The 20,342-nt window shown below is 35.6% G+C and overlaps 1 protein-coding gene across 1 annotated transcript in view; it reads right to left on the reverse strand.

Moving 5' to 3' along the window:
• Positions 1–20,342, reverse strand: part of CCDC80 (coiled-coil domain containing 80) — a 76,516-nt gene that overhangs the window by 7,375 nt on the left and 48,799 nt on the right. The window contains exon 6 of the mRNA XM_072426787.1: positions 7,116–7,219. The gene's annotated coding sequence lies outside the window, so the exon portion shown is untranslated. The remainder of the gene's footprint in view (positions 1–7,115; positions 7,220–20,342) is intronic.

Here is a 20,342-nt window from a genome sequence, read left to right on the forward strand (position 1 = left end):
TGGACTGAATTTCTTCAACGTCAAATGTTTTGAATCTTGGACCATATCCATTCCAGTTTTGCTGGATGGCCCAGCTTCAGTGTATCCTCTCTGGCCCTGGAGAGCTTTAATAAATCAGGCCCAAAGTATCTGCTTTCTGGGTATGCCACTAGTTCTGGGTCACATTACACGCAGAGCTCCTGGATACATAAGCTTCTCTGTTGGAATTGTGCTTCATGAGAGTTTTATTTTAATCTTTATAGGTCTTCTTCATTTCTATTGCTTTGTTCCCCTACATGACATAATTTGTACCTGACGAATGCCTCCAAAACTTTTTTTTCTCAGTAAGTGTTGCTTCAAGCTCTCCTACTCTAGTGCTGGTGTAGCTTAATTACAGACACAGCCCTCGGTACAAAGACATTTCTTGTAGAGAAGTGGAGGGGATGTGACTTGGTCCATTTTATTAAAAGGTGCACTATGTCTAATTCTAATACCCCCATGGCTCACTCTTGTTCCACCTGCTTGAGACATATAAACCAGTAGGAGAGTCCAATGAACACAAAGCAATAAAAACATATAAACGTATAAATCTTTCTCCACTGTAATAAACAAAAGCTATTTGTGTCTCTGTGGGAGCAATTACCCATTTTTTAGTGACATGGGGAAAGGACTAAAGTCAATTTTTTCTAAAAGGACATAGCTAAAAAAAAAACAAAAAAAAAAAACATTTTGTTAGAGAAAGTGAGTAGCTGCACATAGAGACCGGTAAGACTCTATGTTCTATTTTATAGGAAACAAAAATTAAATATATTTAGTTATAACATATAGTTGTTTTTCAGATTGTAAGCTCTTCTGGGCAGGGTCCTCTCCTGCTCCTGTGTCACTGTCTGTATTTGTCTGTCATCTGCAACCCCTATTTAATGTACAGCGCTGTGTAATATGTTGGGCTATATAAATCCTGATTAATAATAATAATAATAATAATAAAATTAATAATCTGCTCCTTTCAGATTTTTTTTAAAAAGCAGTCATTTTGGTTTTTAGGTTTCGGTGAAATCTTGTAAATAAAGTTGATGTTTAGTGTGGCCATTAGGTGGAGATGTTGTCTTTGTTTAAGCAAGGATCAGAATCCAGGATTTCTAAGCAATTGTTCAGCCATGGCGGATAGAGAGATATCAGAGATATCAGTAATATTTATAGCATAGAACTAAACACTTAATAAGTTACATTGAAAAAAGACCCAATACAAAAATAGGTAGAACTCATATAGAGAGTGGGTTAATTTAGTTTAACAGAGAAAACATTTATTCCCCCAGATCAACAAACTTGAGTTATTTTTTTTTATAAATATTTACATGCGGTTATATTTTGTGCATTTTGGAAGCACATGTAGTCTTTTTGAACAAGTTGACTAAAACTGTAGAAGTCTATTCCACATTTTTACAGCACTAGCGAGCCTTTTCATAGGTAGGTACATAGCTAAATCTCCTTTCTCCATAGGCAAATGCCTATTAGATTGTAAGTTCTTTCAGGCAGAGTCCTCGCCTCCTCCTGTGTGTCAGTCATTTGCAACCCCTATTTGAAGTACAGCACTGTGTAATATGTTGGTGCTATATAAAATACTGTTTATTATTATTATTATTATTATTATTAATAATAATAATATTAATAACAACAACATGCATCTTTAGCAATACCCTTAAAAGACATTGTTCATTATTTTATTTATACCTTTTCTAACCTAAAGGGTTTTGATCATACAAAGTACAGCTCCATACCTTTTTATGGGGCTGTATTCTACTGCTGGAAGGGAACCCCACAGATGGTGGCTACCTTGTTGGTAGAAAACAAATGCTATAACCGTAGCCCTACAAATATCAGTAAATAGGACTCTGTATATGTGTCCAGAGGAGGGTGCTATAATGGGTGCACTTTAAAAAAGGTTTTTACCAAGTTTACTATATGAGCCATTTATGCATTTATACAAGGTGATTATATCCCTCCTCAATTCATCAATAATTGAATGACATTTCTTTTTTGAAACTAGATCTCCTTTAACCTTTGGCACAGGCCTCTGGTATTTGGCCAAGCTACCTGAAGTCCAAGCCAAAGTCAATTCTCTATTCCTTTGGAAAAGAAAGGGGTGTAGTCATGCTTTAACGTTTCCGAGGTAGATTTACATTATCTAAAGCAACTGGAAATACCAGTCAGTGGCTGTCATAGTTGTGCTGGGAAAAGGAAAAAGTTTCCCTGTGAAAAGATCACCTGAAACCTGGCCATCCACTGATAACAGATTGATTCTGCCTCTACCAAGATGGATGACTCCTCACAGAGACACAATGTGGGACAACCATGGTAAATCATTAATAAAGTAAAAGATCAATTTCAGGGGGCCACAGACACACATTTGATAGTACAGGTCCTGTTTAAAAGTTGTTTCTAGATACCAAAAAGTGTATTCAAAGAAAGGATGTTCATGTTTAGCCTGGTTTAGAGAAAACATTAGTAAAGTTCTACAGCAGAACCCAGTATTTTACATTATTCCAGCAGCACTATGAAAGTACCTTTGTGGGTGGGTAAGTAATGTGAGTGCATTTGGGGTAATTAAAGGGGATCAGAGTTTCCACTAAAAAAAAAATATGTTGACTACACTAAAGCAGTGTGGTGTCCCCATTACCTCTATTGCTCAGGGAGGGAGTCATAGTAGAAAACTCTAAGAACGTAAAGTAAGAGACTTCCTGACCTGATGCAGAAACACTGGTAAAAGTACAGGTAATGTACGTACAAAGCTTATTTTTCATTGATGCCCCTGCTCAAAGAGCCTATTGAGTAATGCATTAACAGTTGGGTCACTGGTCTATGTATCTAACACTACTGGTGTGGTCTCCAAAACTGTGAGTGGTAACTGTAATATAATACAGAATATCTCAGGGGTAATTGTAAATAGGCTAAGGCAGAGGTGTGTGATGATTTATCCCTTATACCTAAGGCTCTTTGGACTTGAATTTACAAAAGTCTCCTTCCATTAAAATAATGATCATACATGCTTTATTATTTAGAATGTATTTGTGCCGACAAAACTACAGCATAGAAAAGCATCTAAGCCTGGCAACAATTTTATCAAGCTGTTCAGTAAGTTCTTTTCACTTCTGTACAGAGGAATATTTTGTTTATTTGTACCTCTGCTTCTAACATACATGTTCACATGTTAACTTTGACACATTGTCAGGATTTTTAGACATTTCACTTCAAAGGGCATTGATGTTCAGTGTTAAGTTTGGGTTTAAATTTCATCACTTTAGATTTATATATATATATAGATATATATAAATACTGTTTATAAACTTTTTATATAAAAAAATACATGGGGTGGTATTTGGATATAAAGTAATATAAGGAATGAGGCTAGAGTTGGGCTTAAAGTAAAAAATGATAAATATGCTACCCCCTTCACACAGTTCCTATTTTGCGGAAACTGCAACTTTTTGCATATGTCCATGTCTGTTCAATCCAAAGCTAACAGTTTAAAGGATCTCCCTGTAAAAAATCTGCTCTTTTCCATCATTTCACTCAATAATATGCGTCTGGAAAACATATGGGTTTTGGGATAACCACTAGTTGGGCAGGCAGCCAGGAAAAAGAAACTAGGTCATCAGCTGTTGAGATTAATAGTTTTAAAGATGACCATTGCCTATACTTAGTTATTTTGCTAAATAAACCATCATAAAGGAAAGTTAAAACTTAAAAGTCTTACATAGAGTTAATGAAATTATTGGGTAGCAGATAAGGATAAGTAAAGGAGTTAAATTCTGTTTCTGTTTTAAGTTCTGTTTTGTTTTTTTTTCATTTTTAACATGCATCTTCCTCTCTTCTCTTCTCTTCCATCCCCACCAAGTTTCTGGCTATCTATCTTAATAATAATTATTGGTAGACTGTGCTGTTGTGGGGTCCTGCTATTTGCTTTGTGGTACAGTTGTTTTTTTCGACATGACTGGCCATTAACAAATCTAATGAAGAGAAGGTTTTATGTGTTGTAGGACCAATCATCTCCAACCAGAGAAAATAAAATGAGACATGGTAAAAGAATTTGCAAATATTGAGGGTGCCATTTCTCCCTTATGCCCTAGGCACAATGCCATATATGTTATTATGGTACAGCCCAACTATCCTCATTACCAAAGAATTAGGACATATGGTGACTTTCTGCTATATTGATTGATATATGTATAAAATTTAGCTCTAGACCAATCTTTAAGAAGGGGTATAAATAAAACTTCTTCCTTGTAGACCTTTCTAACTTTGAAAAGCATCTCAGTCAACAAGTTGGTCAATCATTCAATCAATTTAATATTTTATTAGTGTAGTGCAATAAACCTTTCCTAACAGGCTGCCATGCTGACCTCCTTCTCAAAATGCATGACTACTATGCTCACCCATTGGCTTCAATACCTAAAGCTTAGCTCCGGCCTTCCCTTCAGTCCTACACATGTATACAGTCTCTTCTCCTATAAGGATATCGCTTACTCTTATTTCTCCCCTTTATTCTTACACATGTGTACAGTCTTCTCTCCTATAAGGAAATCGTTTCCTCTGATTCCCTTGCACAGTCAGCTTCTCACAGTGTGCTGCAGCAAGTTAACAAGAGCCTGACTATCTAAAGGAAATTAAGTTAGTGTTGTGTAGAAGATCTAGCCATTTCTTAGGCTTACTCTCTCCGGTCCACCAGTTTGATTATTGGATTTATTTTCTTTTATTTATGGAGACTCAGCATCACATGTGGGTATTATTACAGCTTTTTGTTTTCAAGAATATATGTCGGTATTTGACAATACCCTTAGCAGTGTGATAAGGGGAAAATGATGAACCAAAGAAGGCAAATATTAGCAAAAAAAAAAGTTCATAGTAAAGTCACTATTCTGGAACAAGTATGTATATATAGAAGTCAGAGCTGCTTGTTCTGGATCTGTGGCTCTAAGTATGAAAGCTAATAAAACAGCCAGAGAACTGGCATATGCAGAATGAGAAGTCATCATGGCGGTCTCAATCTATTATTCAGGAAAGCTTTCCTTTAAACACAATAAAAGAAGCTAAAAAAAGTAGATTGGAAATAATGATAGATATTTAGGTGCCAATAAATCAAAACAATACATTTCAAATCTTATTTAGCCTAATTCATCTTTATTATTTTAGACTCAGCATAATGATAGGGATTTTATCTCCAGCTTCCCACTTAAAAGTATGATCTAATGTTCCTTTAAGGAAAAAGTTGGCCGGATCTGTGGGCTTTATCTGTAGGCATGTTGTTATTTTGTATTCTGGCCAAATGACTCATGAGGGAAAACCCTGAGGTATATGTTTACATGTACAGTACCATTCCGTTCCTCTGACTTTATAACCTGCTCTAATGTAGGAATCCACTATACTCATATAATTAATGTGTAACTCCATTCCGGTGTGCCTGAAAAGTAAGTATGAAATGGCAAATGGATGAATAGCTAGCTGGCCTCCTCTATGTTTCAGGGTCTCCAGTGGTGAGGACTGAATTCCCTACACTGCCCCTGTTTCTGCCATTAGAAATCAAACACAAAGATATTCTGGAATATTTTACTCCCAGAGCCTCTAATCACCTGGAACACGCACAAATTTCTTATCCGTGGGCTGCTCATTCTGTTAGGCACTAAAGCAAAACAAGGAACAAACAAGGCTTTTCTGTCTCTTCTTGGCTGCACTGAAAAACTGGAAACTGCTCATAAATTTCCATGTGATACCCTTGCAAATGCAAAGGAAAGAGTCACTTATGAAACATTATCAATGTAAATGTAATTGGTTTCCCTTGTATTATTTTTAATCTTATTGTTATGTTTTCTTTTATTGTTACAGATTTTTTTTACCAGCCAATCTTACCAATACATTAAATGGTTGGGAAAGTTGTCCGTTCTGGTGTTGTCCACCTCTGGACAAGGTAATCATAGATGGAGATGTCATTTCAAATATATTTTAAATGAGGAACAAACAAATTAAAGCCCAGCTCCAGCTTTAAGCTTTTACAGAAAACTTTTTCTTTCAGTTGGAAAAAAAGGTTTAAACCATGTAAATAAAAGCATACATTGTAAGTACTCCTGACAGTGTTGTCGATTTATCCCAACCCCCGTAACTATCGCTTTTGCTGAACATTTTGGTCTTTATGTCAATGTGGGGAAAAATATAAAATAAGACAGGCGAAATAAAACCACAATTTATATATTAAATCCTATAATTACAGGTATTAACCACATACAGTTACCGGAATACAATATTGCAAATAGCCTTATAATTATGGAGATATTTTAAGAAAAATGTGTTTGTGAATAACTTGTAAATAAGTTACCAGCAAACTTTTTACTGGGTATAATTTTGAAATTTTCTGTAAATACGATATAAAAGTCTGTTTTGTTTCTGTTAGGGTTTACTTGTCTCTCCAATCAGGAACCCAACGAATTTAGGGAAGTGGGGGAGGGAGCTTGACTTTAGCAACTAAAGTCAAAATTTGCATGTACCTTCAAATGTGTACAACTAATACCTAAACTATATCGTTTATATTTAGATTTTTATTATCTGTTTCTAAAGTTTTTTTATCGAAAGTTATGATCTGGGTTTGCTTCAGTTGGTCAGTTCTAGGTTAAAGATTGTTATTGTTCAGCTGACTACCTGAATGTATTGAATGACCAGGTTTTGCGTGAATTGATTTTTTCTTTTGCCCTGATGGGCATATTCCAAGAAGACAATCACACATCGATTGACCACCTAGTCCAAACCCCCACTTTGGTATACGTTGAAGAAGGCTTTACACAGTGGTCTGACCCATCATCAATAAAAGATCTTGACGAAAAAAAATGCAACTCTGGACAGAAACAAATGTTCTGAATTGCATAAGCCTGTTGATAGAATATCATGCATGTTGTAAATCCCAGCTAAATGCAGTCCAATGAAATATTAGAATGTGTGACTTTTTTTGTGATTTATGTCCGGACAGTATATTTTAGATTCTGGAACTGTATGTGAGTTTTACACAAACAAACAAGCACAACTTAAACTTCCTCCCATTTTGTAAGTTAAATGCCATCTTTATATATAAATTATGAATGAAGAACATTTACCCATATTACAAGCTTGTCCACTGAGTGCATAAAGCTGCTGTTGATATCCCCACTCTTCATCATTAGGAGCAGATATAATGAGTAGTCTTCTTCTCCACCGAAATCTTTGCAAAAGAAAAACAATTATCAGCAACAGCTATTAACAACAGTTTATTATCTGTGCTCTAAATCCTCATTCAGTGACATTTCTTTTTAGGGAAGACAGGAGAAACTTCATTAGATATGCAAAGTAACATAAAAATGGATGTTAGAACAACGTCATCATACTCATAGAATTGTGATATTACTTGCCAGAACAAACCTGAATGGCCAACTAAGATACCACACTACCCCAGCAAGCTATACTTACTGATCCACACTGCCCTGCCCAGGCTCCATTGTTGTAAAAAAATGGGGCATTTGGGACAGGAGAACATATGACTTCATTCATGTGACAGGCTCATCAATGTGATTGCTAGGGCCTTGGAGGCCAACCATGAACCTCTATTTTATCACAAGACAGTGGAGAGTTGGCAGTGATATTGCCCACCCAGGTAATATCCAACACCCTTCATCTATGGGGCTTACTTAATGCAGTTAGGATGTAGTGAGATACTACAGATCAGTAAACATAACCTGTTATAAGAGCATTTTTTTTAAGAATCATTGTTACTTTGCTCTAAATATATAAGTGACAGTGTCTCTTCAAATATCCGGACCAGCATATTTAAATTAAAATACAATAACTGTAATACAAATCACAGGATTTGGTATTTTCAAGTAGTAGATGATTTTTACTTTCCAGCCAAAATATTTAGCTTAGTAAAGAAAGCTTCCTGGACTCTAATTATCCAATCAAGTAAAATCCTGTTTTTTTCTTTTTATAAAACACTAGGTATTACATATGAAGATGATGTCAGAACATTCACTGATCTAAATGAACATTCACTTTGCAAAATTAGCTTTTTCTTCAATCAATCACCAAGTCCCTTTCCTATTTCAGAACCTAAATATACTCTAAAAGGATACATAGCTATGGTTCAAAACAGATATTGATACACTGGAAGGTAAATAGATCTCAACTTTCTAAACTATTAATTGTTAGTTTTACTATTATTATTATCTTGTATTTAGATAGTGCTACCATTTCAAATCTCAGAGCCAACACTGCTTCCATTGAGTTTGTATGTTCACCTTGTGTTTGTGTGGGTTTCTTCAGTGTTCTCTGGTTTCCTCCCACATCTTATTAAACATGGAATCCCCCCTAAATTGGCCTTACACTGTACTAAAGATGTTACATTGTGAGCTCTCTGAGTTAGTGATATGACAATGACTCTCAATAAACATTTTCACCTATCTGCCTCTCCCCTCCCATTACATATTTCACTTCCCCACTCACCAGGCTCTTATCACCCTGTATAGTTTCTCCCTAAATACAGATTTCTCTAAATCAAGGCAAAAAAGCCTAAAACAACATATCTACAACACAAAATGACCAAATGAAAAAACAATGCAGTTATATTAATTGGCCTTTGACCGTAATAATGACATATGACTATGGTAGGGACATGATATTGTGAGCCCCCCTGCATTAGTACTGCTTGTACCTAAAAAAAAAGATAGCATAAAGGGTCACATACAGTACTCACTTGTTTTCTTGCAAATTATCTAATATGGGTTCATCCACCATCATAAGTGGAATGAAGTTGTATGATAAATCTTGTTTTTGCATCTTTATCTAGATATCTATGAGCGATAAAAAATATATTTTGTGTGTTCCATATGTACTTGGTTTCCTATCAGTCCCCTGCTGCATTAGTTCTACTTGGTCCACCTACCTGTAATACATTTAAACTTTTATATGCCCACAAACCAAATTATTTCCCATGGAGAGGAGAATAACATTCCTTACATTTTTGTAAGAGAAAATTTGCTTTTCTATTGGTAGCTTTCCAACAAGAACTAAAGCAATAAAATCTTTCTTGTATAGTAAATGTACAGTATATTTCAATACCGTCTTTGAAAACTGTTCACTTGCAAATTTAATTTGCTGTATACATATGAATAGCAAAAGTATAATTCCTTTTGGTTGGATACTGGAAGTTTTTTTTTCAGTTCTATTGAAGTAACAGACGTGATTTATGTGACATACTGGGAAATCAGTTCCTGTTCAAAGGCAGAAAACACTTCATCCAAAAGACTCCAGCAGAAAAACATATTACAGCGTGTTTCACAGCAGAAAAATGCTATGTGGTTGAATAGCAAAAATCAAATCCTTTGTTAATTGTTCTAAAGTCATCATTTTTTAATGATATGGTTATTAAAATAAATTCTCGCTCAATCTAATGAGTTTTCCAGTACTCATTCTCCCACTCATCCCATTTTATAGTGCTACATTGCAAATGGTTAAATGAGTAGTACACCATTAATGGGTTTACTCACCATTTATTGAAGTTTTTTACCATTTCCACACATTTCTGCTTCTTGCAATGTTGCTAACAGATCCAGACTGCAAATTGCAATTTGCCACTGTAGAATGAAGATCTTAAAGTAAACCTGTGATTAAGCTATCTACATTCAAATATTGATGTTTTTTTAACAAGCAGTACATAAGCTTCAAACAAGACTTTACTGACTTCTTTAGCTGTAGACATTGAGGAGTAATTCATCATCAAAGAGAAGAAGTAAAGTCATTCAAGCTAGGTCTTAGCACTCTGTGCTTCCCCATTTCCCTGTCCTCCCATTCTGGATTAATTTGAGTATTTTGAAGTCTGGTAGGCTGCTAAGTCTCTACTGGAAATGTGGAACAGAGTGAGCAGAACATCTGGAGACACATCTCCTTGTATGTTATCCCTTCATTTTTTATATACTTACCTTTTTGGATGTCTTCTTGCAGGTCATGTGACATATTTATCCTCTTTCTGGACTTTTCCAGCAGTGGGCAGTACTCAATAATGCCAAGAGCATCACTTATATGGTTAGTACCACTCGCTGCACCAATACACTTTGAATAAAGGGCTCCCAGGTTATGCCCCTTAAGGAGTTCAGTCAATGATGACTTGCATTCATGGTATGATATGTTGGTTTGAGTAATGATGGAGATTATTAGACCTGGATGACATTATTTACAACAATTTTGTGTGTTTACAAAAACCTAAACAGTTGTTAATTTCAAATTAGAAAGCCTAGCATGCTTTTGCAAACTGGATGAACCCTGGGGTGTATATCTATACTATTATTATACTATAATAATTATTATTATTATACTATTACTATTAATGTGTTTTTATAACACCTAGCTGGGTCATTCTCCTTGAATTCTGTTCTGCCTGGATGAGATTGGATCGGCACAGCAGCAAATAAAATCTGAGCCACAGAACCAGTTAATCTCTGCGCTGACACAGGACAATATTTGGCTATTTGTCAGGAATGTCCAATCTGTCTAATAGATTTCCTCTCGTTGTATTACCAATAGCTTATCTGTTTTATTAGTTTGTATTGCATAAACTACTTTGTTGTTATCTGAAAGTATAAAACTGTCATATAAATCCATTGAAATTTTATCTGGCTGTATCCAGACCATTTGTGTCTAAGGTCTATAAATTCTAGTCCTACGTTGTATATGTAAGTAGAACATGTCACAAATAAATAAAAAAGTCAATTACATATAAAATCAACGTGGCAAAAATGTTAAAAAAAGATAAATGCTAAATAACATATTTTTGCATGTTGGCCCCTCAACTGGCTTTGTATCAGGAGTTCTGGATTCCATGTGTGTTTTTGGAAATCTAAAACCTAGATGATTTTTCTGTTGTGGTTTGGAAACTTGTGTATATGGCTCCAAATCACGGGCAGTGAAACTTCTTCATTTCTGTGATTGAAACAGTTCAATTCTGTTCATTTCAGAAATCTAAATTGAAAAAAGGAATATAATATTTTCTCCTAAGCACGTATTTCATTTTCCTTGGATGTATTTTAGAGTTGGCCATACCTTTGAAACATTGATCATTTGTAACCAAACTAACTGATCATTCAAATAATCTAATTGCCTAGGTTAAAGAAAGTTTTATTTTTCAAATTTCTTCTAGCAAGGAGAAAGATGGTTCCTGGTTCTCCTATCATCAGTTGGATGAGTTTTTTGGCTGCAACATTTTCAAATTATTTAGGTATGCCAATTAGCCATAGGCCACTGTTTGGTTAACCAACACATGCTAAATGAAGTAGTACAATCTCTCCAACCCACTGTTCCCTTTGTATAAGGGAGACTGATATCAATTTAAATTTTAAAACACCCTAGTCAAATAAAACTCATAATTTATTTAAATATATAAGTACATTTATTCTTTTTCTATTCTATATTTTTTTTAGATGCTCAGAGTTCAGCTTTAAGATTAAAGTTACTAGATCCAATAAAATAAAGAATCTATTGAGTATTATCACAGTATACTGCTCATTCAATCTTTGCAGACACTGATAGTTTTGTAGAACAAAAGTAATGTGGCGTCTGGGGCATTGACCAACACATAGAGCTGACATTGCAGAATGAGTTCACCCCATCAAAGGCACAGAGACAGTTCAGTTGAAAAATAAACCATTCATTCCTACATCTTAGTGACAGTAACAATAACAAGTGAAGGAATTCTCAACACCTCCCAAGAGCTAATTCACTTTTAATAGGTGACCTCTTCATTCTCATTTTAAAGACAATGCCAACATTCATCATAGCAACTCATGAAAAATCTCAGAAGTTAAAGAGCTGACAGGTTGAGGGACCATTATCTGTAGCACTTGCAGAGTTTGAAAATTTTAAAAGACATAAACAAAGGCAATGGAGACAATTTATAAAAGCTGAAGAAAAGAAAGCGAGCACAAAACAGTTGCTGCAATAGCAACCTTTTTTTTTGTTTTTCATTTTATGTAACATTTAAACAATGTTGCTTGCTATGGGTAGTATATTGAATTTTGCACACAGTTTTTAAAGTTTTACACAATAAGAAAAACAAAGTGAAATAAGAAGAAAGATTTTATTTGGGAAACAAACATTTGGTCTATAGCAGGAGTCCCTAAACTTTCTAAAGAAAGAGCCAGTTCACTATCTGTAATACTTTGAGAGCCAGATAGGGCCAGTTGAAGTACAAAACATTATTGGTCAGTGGGTCTCTAAACTTTAAACTCTGTGTACACTTGGAGAAATGTTTTTTTTACCATTCTTTGTTGTTTAGAAGTTTTAGGCAAATAGCTTTATAGTGTAAAAATTCAGGAATCACAATACTTCCACCTGTGCCTGATGGTTTTAAATTCAATATTTGTATTACGTTGGATGTTAGAAAGGGCAGTCTGTTTGTCCCTGTCTAAGTTTTTTGGGTTGTGTAAGTGCTCTAATTCTTTATGTCATTAGTGACCATATTCAAAAATGTTTGAATGTGTGGCAATGTAGAAAGTTGGGGTAAGAAAGTGGAACAAAGAACCTCCTACATTTATTTATCTACTATGATCTGATAACTAATGATTGTTACTACTGGATATTGTTTTAGGAATTACTTATTATTATTGTGTATCAAGACTTGTGTGCAATATTAATGCCTTGTAAAATATGTTTTTTTCATTTTTGTTTTGTTTTTTTGTTATGTTTTTGCATATATCAGCATATATATTACCCTCCCCTGATGAAGCCTTTTTGGTAAAACTCATTGGGAGAGAGATGACTGTGTTGTTCTACGTTTAACTTTTCTATTCTTGAAATTATATTTTTCCTAATTTAAATTGCTACTCCACACCTAATATTATAGCTAATTCTGTATAGTTAGGGGTCACTCTACATGGTGTCCAACCTAAAACACAAATAAATTACAAATAAACCTCTTTGTTTAAATGCCAAAGAAACCCCTCTTCTTCTTTTCTCCCTTTTATATGCCATGAACTCAGGGCTTCGGCAATAAGTATATAAGTTATATGGTACTGTCTTTACGGTTTCCCAAGTTCGAATATATGCATTCAAATAAACTTTTTTCTTGCCACAAGATTTGTAAATTCTGATGTTATGACCCAGAAAACCTTGCCAAACAGAAGTACTAAGGTTTATACCCTTGCTGAAGAACATACTGCAACAAAGCAATACAGCCATTCTAGCCTGTAACTGGAAAAAAAATGGAGCAGCAGCACACAGATGGGGCGTCCTTCCTACTTCTCTATATAAGTATACCACTGATCATGCATTTATCTTATTACATTAATTCCTTATATTTCTGTACATGCACAGATGAACATTTAATCATTCTGGGGTACGCCATGGCATTAGTAATATATTTAATACAAATTATTTTTCTAATAGCAATAGAGAAGGTGCCAATAGGAGAGGCCATTCATTTGATGTAAAATAAAAATGTCTTCAGAATTTATTGTTAGAATATCTAAAGTATTTAATTAAAGACAGAAATCTCTGTTCACATACTTTTACGGGAAAGACATATGTGTGTAATTAAATGCTTGGAAACTTTTGTATTTTTGTATATAGATAAAGGCTCCCCTACCATGCATTTTTCTTAGTGGTTCCAAACTCACTGCTTTCCTGTTAAATGTTGGGTCTTCTACTCCCCAGAACAACTTTCCTTGCATGTCACTGCACCTGAATCTTTCAGTTTTCTTTGCATAAGCTAGTTCACCTCCTGGCCCTGAGGCCCTGGGCCTGCCCTTACTGGGGCCTGGATAACAGACTAGTGGAGAGGATGAGGGAGGTTCCCAATAGTCAGATATTCGTTGGACCCATGAGAAGTTAATGAAGAAGAGACCTGAAGGAAAGTATCTCTATGACAGGAGCCTTTTTGTGCTGATCCAGAGGCTGTCACTGCATGAAAGGAGGTATTTCATCAGAAGGTAACCTTGGGAAAAATCTATCTATCTATCTATCTATCTATCTATCTATCTATCTATCTATCTATCTATCTATCATAAAATACACCTTTACTGTGACAGATTTTTAGATTTCTTTTGCAAGCTGATATTATGCACTAGTGAATTATTTAAATTTTTATTTATTCCTAAATCCCACATCTGCTGCTTGAGGGAAGCCGTGCACAACTTTAACATGTGCCTCATACTACTTTTTGACCGTCTTTGTTGAAAGTGATAAACTATACAGCAAAATAGTAAATCTGTCACAGATGTTTGCAAAAGGCTGCACAGGTTTGTAGACACAGGGGTCACAGACACACATAAAACTGTCACACACCGTTTATTAAATGAAGTGTGGACTGATTTGCACCAGATAGCCACCTGATGCTGTTGGTACCTTGCTTGAAAACAAAAATACCCTTTACTTTTCTTTGTTATTTTGTCATTTGCTTGTTTGTCAATTCTAATCCAGTAACAGTTATATATTTTTGAACAATATAATGACACAATAATATGAAACTGTGACCTGAGAAATAGTGTACCTCACTATTAGCCTCTAGGTGAGATAATCAATGTCTCTGGTGTATTCAGTCAAGGAAACGGTGGACCCAAAAACTGCCAAGGTTGAAGTTTCCTTAATGCCAAGGTGTGCTTTATACCTGGGGTTCTTATCCTGGAGTATGTATACTGCTGACGGTACCTTGAATCCTGGCAAGGCATACTTCAGAACCTGTTTTCAATCCCTTTTCTAGGGTATGATATAATATGATGAATAGACAGCATTGTACTTTTAAAATGATATAATGGTACATTGTAAATGCCCAGACCCTTAGGTGGTTAAATGTGCATGGTTTGGCAATAAAAACTATGAGTGGGATACATATTGGAAGGATCTCAGTTGCAATGCAACTGACTAAAAGTTTCACATTTTGAACTTTTTTCTGCTCAGCCTCATCATAAGGGCCAGTGTCAATAGACTTTGAGTTGTTTGAAATCTGTAGATAGCCTTTAGGTGTTGAAGGTATATGTTTGAAATCTTTTTAAGATGCCTCTTTTATCATTTAGAACTTATTGACAGGGACAATTACTTCAAGTGGGTTTTGCATTTCCATGTAATGGAAAACAAAGTATTTCTATCAAAAGGAATATTGAAATACGTGCACAGCATATTTGGACATTATGGCATACATACCTAGTGTGCCCGCCTCCAGCCGTACCAGGTCCAGGCTGCAGTTACAACCATGTTTGCTGCTTCCTGGTCCCATGACCCAACACCTAGCATTTTCCAATTCTACTCCAAGAGGAAGTTTTACAGAGTAAACCATTCCTAGAGAACTAAAAGACCTACTTTGTTCAAAAGTGCAAATTATATAAAATCTAGTGCTAGGGGCTGTCTAATTTGGAATGTGATACACTAATTATTCTAAATTGCATACCTACATACTATGGTTGCCTTTCAGCTAATTTGAGTATATGCACCACGATCTTGGTTAGCATGCTTCATTTTAGAATAAGTTGCTATGTTGTTGCTGCTTACATTACTTCATTATTAAAAACATTAAAACAGAAAATATTTATAGACAAGTAGTTGTGGTAGTAAGCATAAGGATGTCAAATTCAAACAAAAGAACATGTTTGCTGAGGGAAGTTCTAATCCCCTTGATTTTAATTCACACTTACATTTTAAGAACAAGCTTTCAGTTGTGAACAGAGATTCATCTGCCTAACACCCAGTTGTTCTAAATTACTGTTATATTTACTTGGCAAAAGAAGTGGAAAGAAAACAAGGTAGAAAATGGAACATATGGCCTTTTGGTTGACACTGACATGTTAGATTTGCTCTTAAAGTTGTGCTTACATCTTCTTCAAGATCCTAATTTCAAGACTAAAATAAGATTTTTATAAGTGTTTCAAAGCCTACAAGGCCCATTTCAAACATCTTATCAGGTTAAGATGAAAATTCTCCATTTTTAAGCAACTGGGCACAGAATAATTTTATAATTTACTAAATCTTCTCACTATAAATAAACTAAAATATACAAAATATTGGGCTCAGATGTTGAAATAGGCTTTCTGTTCTTTAAGGCTTTTAATCTGGGCAGATCTTTACAAATATCCAAAGCATTTTAAAAACATTCACTCCTTACATTTTTGATGCAAGACATCACCTTGGATTACATATTGTGTGTTGATTGGTAAGAGGTAAGCATGGATAACTCCTCTTTGGTATGCTTAGGAACACAGATCTGTGTGGCTGCTAATTCACTGAAGTCCCTTCCTAATTGTCAACCTTTTAAAGTAGCGCCAGAGTGGAGGCAGGATAACAAGGAACATAATCTTAGTAACTGCAAAAGACTAAAGAAGACTGGGAGATAGGGGATCTTTATGTATATTTGTACTTTACCTTCAACCAGAAAGGAACATAATAGCTATTTTTATTTTCTACAATAGAGTATATGTAAATAATCTCATTAATAGGTATATTATAACTTTATGACAGAAGCCACAGTATCAAAACAGGTGACAAATAGTAGTAATAGCCAGTTCATTCATTTACTGTCAATCAATTATAAAAACTTGAGTTGGGATGAACAGTACAGGTGCTCAGAACAGATAAAAAGTAGGGATGATGTCCAAATTATAAATCGGATGCATCATTTTTTTTTTTAAATTTAAATGGCAAAGATTTTTTACTTATGATGGATTATTAATCTCAGCCAATGATGTTGACAGCTGTCCTGAAGTTTTTTTTATTCATACACTGTAAAATTGTTGTTTTGGGTAAAAATCTACTGACCGTACAGCTGTCCCCTGGCCATATTAAGGCTATGTACACATGTGCAATAATTGTCATTGGAAAGGATCTTTCACAATCCTTTCCAATGACAAACAGCTGCACGATGCATGAACGACTGCTATACATAAATACGGAGAGGGGGGAGGGAACGACGGAGTGGCACGCCGTGGCTCTCCCCCACTTCACTTGCATTTTGATCGTTCCTTGTCCATCATCGGTGGATCCGCCAGGACGGTCGTTAGGATGATGAATGACGGGCACTGTACACACGCAAGATTCTCGTATGATTTGAGCCCTGAGCCGATTATCAGACGAGAACCATTACACGTGTGTACCTAGCCTTAGTATTTCAGCTTGTCAGATCACTAAATAACCGACACAACTGGCTGCTATTGTTTTCTAATGAGGTCGACTCCGCAGTGTGCCTTCCGTTTCTTATCCCTACCTTCTCCATAGAACAGAACAGTACTCTGTACAGCGCTCATTTGTTCTATGGCTTAGAGGTGATCTTTGACAAAAGTTTTCAGTGGCAATTTTGGATCATCTGAACAGGGGATTAGTACTGACTGTGTTAAAAAGTAGTGTTAAAAGGCTGCAATATAAGGAAAAGTGGAATGGGGCATGTACTGTAGATAAATAAAGGTTGGCCCCTAAATATAAGTTCTTGTTTACAAGAAAGTGATTGTGTTGTGATTGAACACAGATTTTTTGTAAAATGTTAAGTGGCTGTCTGGCTTCATTTCAGTACAAAGATTACTGAATTTATGCTTGCGGCGCTTGGCAGACAACACTATACTTGCTAAAAACTAAACTGCAGATATAAATTGCAGTAAACCCATTTCATGGCCTGCTAGCTATTGATTATATAAAGTAAGTTGTAAAAACCAACCCACATTTTAATTATGTTCAATTTTCTTTTTAAATAAAATGTAATGGATTGTAAAGTAAAGCATCAATTGTCGATTGCTTTCATTTTCTAAAATAGCTACATATTACCACTGTAATTAGGCTCCAGAGTCTTTGTTCTCTGATAGCCATGTTTGAACATCTAGGAGTAGAAAAGGCACACCTGTTGTAGGCTGCAGAATTGTACATAATTGTTGTAAAGATATTAAATTGGAGGAATTGAAAAAACTGGCTACCAGGGATGACCTATACACAAGCTTATATTTACCATATTGATAAGGAATGTCTGTGGGCTTTGCCTGTCAAAATGGGACCATATCGGGGTAAAGCAGCAGGTTTTGAAAGCTGCTGTAGGGATGAGCAGGGTACTCTGTCTTTCTGAACATTATTCCAGTTATTTTTTTATTTTCTTACAGTTACAGAGAGTCTTTAAACTCCAAATGTTGCCACATATATACTTGAGACTTCACCCAGACTGATAAAATCCAGAATACCCTCACTCTTCAGAATGCTAGTTATCCATTACTTCTTACTGTATGATCATCATCTCCTCTTGTATGAACTTCATAACAGTTAGCAATTTTTTTAATTTTCTGTAGTGACAGATTTTCTTTAAACTTCAAATGTTGGCATGTTTATTACCCGTGACTTCACCCAGACTGATAACAGCCCAGAATGCCCCTCCCACCCCTTGTGATGTAGCAACTCACTGCCACTGCTTGATGAACATCTTCTCCTAGAAACATCTGTCCACCCATAGCTTTAATCAGCTGATATACTGGATTTTCTAAAATTATCATATTACATAGATGCAGCATTGTTTTTAAACACGAGTGCACATAATTTTTCCAAATTAAGGGCATTTATATATATGGGAACACTTTCTTAGTATTTTAGTAGTGTAAATGCAGACTAAACGACACCATACGTGAGTCTGCTCTTTCATTAAGCAGCTGGTTCTTGCATAAACATATTCTTGTACAGAACAGTTTCCAAAAATCAAGGGCAATTAACTAAAAGTGGATAGCATGTGAAACTACAAGCAGAATCAAAATGGGGCTGACTTAATAAAGGAATTTAGGTTGTTCACTTACCAAGGAGAATTACCACTTTGCAAGGTGTTGTTCACTTAGCTTAGTGAATGTGTTGATAGTTCACCCTTCAAAGACTAGCCAATTATGTGCAAGGATATTTTAAAAAAACAGGATTTTTGCTTGCACATAATTGGATGGTTGGAGCCAACAGAGCTTCATTTCATTTACTAATCTAAGTGAATTATCCCACGCAAGGTGATAATTCACTTTGCTAAGTGAGGAGTCTATATTCATATAGTAGTGAATAAATGGATATTGTTCTTAACAATAGATATACCAGTATGTTTATAACTTATTTAATTATTATAATATACATACCGTGTTTCCCCAAAAATAAGACACTGTCTTATATTTATTTTTCCTCAAGAAGACACAGTATGGCTTATTTTCAGGGGATGTCTTATTTCTTTTAAGTATTTAAGTATTTTTTTTTATTATAAGTATTATTTACCAGGGATCCAGTGAGAACTGGGTCCAATCTGCACAGGGGAGCTGGGATGATCTCTCGGGGCTCAGTAGCAGACTGCTTGCTGAAGCTTTTCCCCTATCCCCTGGTGTTTGTGGGGGGTGAGAGAGACCCACCAACTGTTGCTGATTGTTGCTGGGGGAGAGAGACCCACAGTGCTGAGTAAAACGGCAGCCACACCTTTACTTCTTCCCCCTGAGAACACACAATACCTAAAACAGAGCGTCCTGCTCCTCACTTCACTGAGGAGACTTTTACTTTAACTTTCTATGTCTTCCTCTATGCCTCAGCTTGCAGCAGGCACAGAATGACACGCCTATCACTATGTCCTATTTTTGGGGGTATGTCTTATATTGCGCAAATGCTTAGAAATCCTGCTACGGTTTATTTTATGGGTATGTCTTATTTTCGGGGAAACACAGTATTATAAATAATGTGTTCTGCACTGCATTTGAAAATATACTAGATGCAGTTTCTAAATAAAGGGTTCAACAGGTCAAAGACATATAATTCAAATTATGAAGCCATTAAAAATGGTGACAACATTTATATTAATTTTCCACAATTCTCTGCACAGCGTAAATCAGATTTAGAAAGTCTTTATTGAGCTACCGATGCCTGTTTAACACCATTCAGCTAATTGGGGCTGGAGGGATGGCATTTAGGCAGAGCCTGGGGAAGACCTCACTAGAGTGATGATCTTTTAGGGTTCAGATGACAGAGAGACAATATACGCACCTGCAGTCCTGCAAACTTCTTGGAGATAATATTATCAACATCATTCTGGGTACTTACAGTGGCAGGACAGCGTGAATTGTAATATTGGTTGCATAGAATTACAAATATTTTGAGCATCTTAAAGAACCTTTTCTGCTGTCTTTTTTGTTAAAGCCCATCTCCAAAATTTAAGTTTAAAATCCGTTCATCACTGCCTCCCAACAACCTCTAACCTAGCCCAAATTTCCTTTTAATTGAAGATGTACTCAGCTAATTGCACTGCCCAGGTTCTCTCACAACTTCTGTGTCAAAATACTTCTGATCTACTGCTTCAATAGTTTCTGCATTGGGAGGGCCCTGCCCATTCATTCCTTATG

The sequence above is a fragment of the Pyxicephalus adspersus genome, chromosome 1 (assembly GCF_032062135.1).
Source record: "Pyxicephalus adspersus chromosome 1, UCB_Pads_2.0, whole genome shotgun sequence".
NCBI lineage: Eukaryota > Metazoa > Chordata > Amphibia > Anura > Pyxicephalidae > Pyxicephalus > Pyxicephalus adspersus.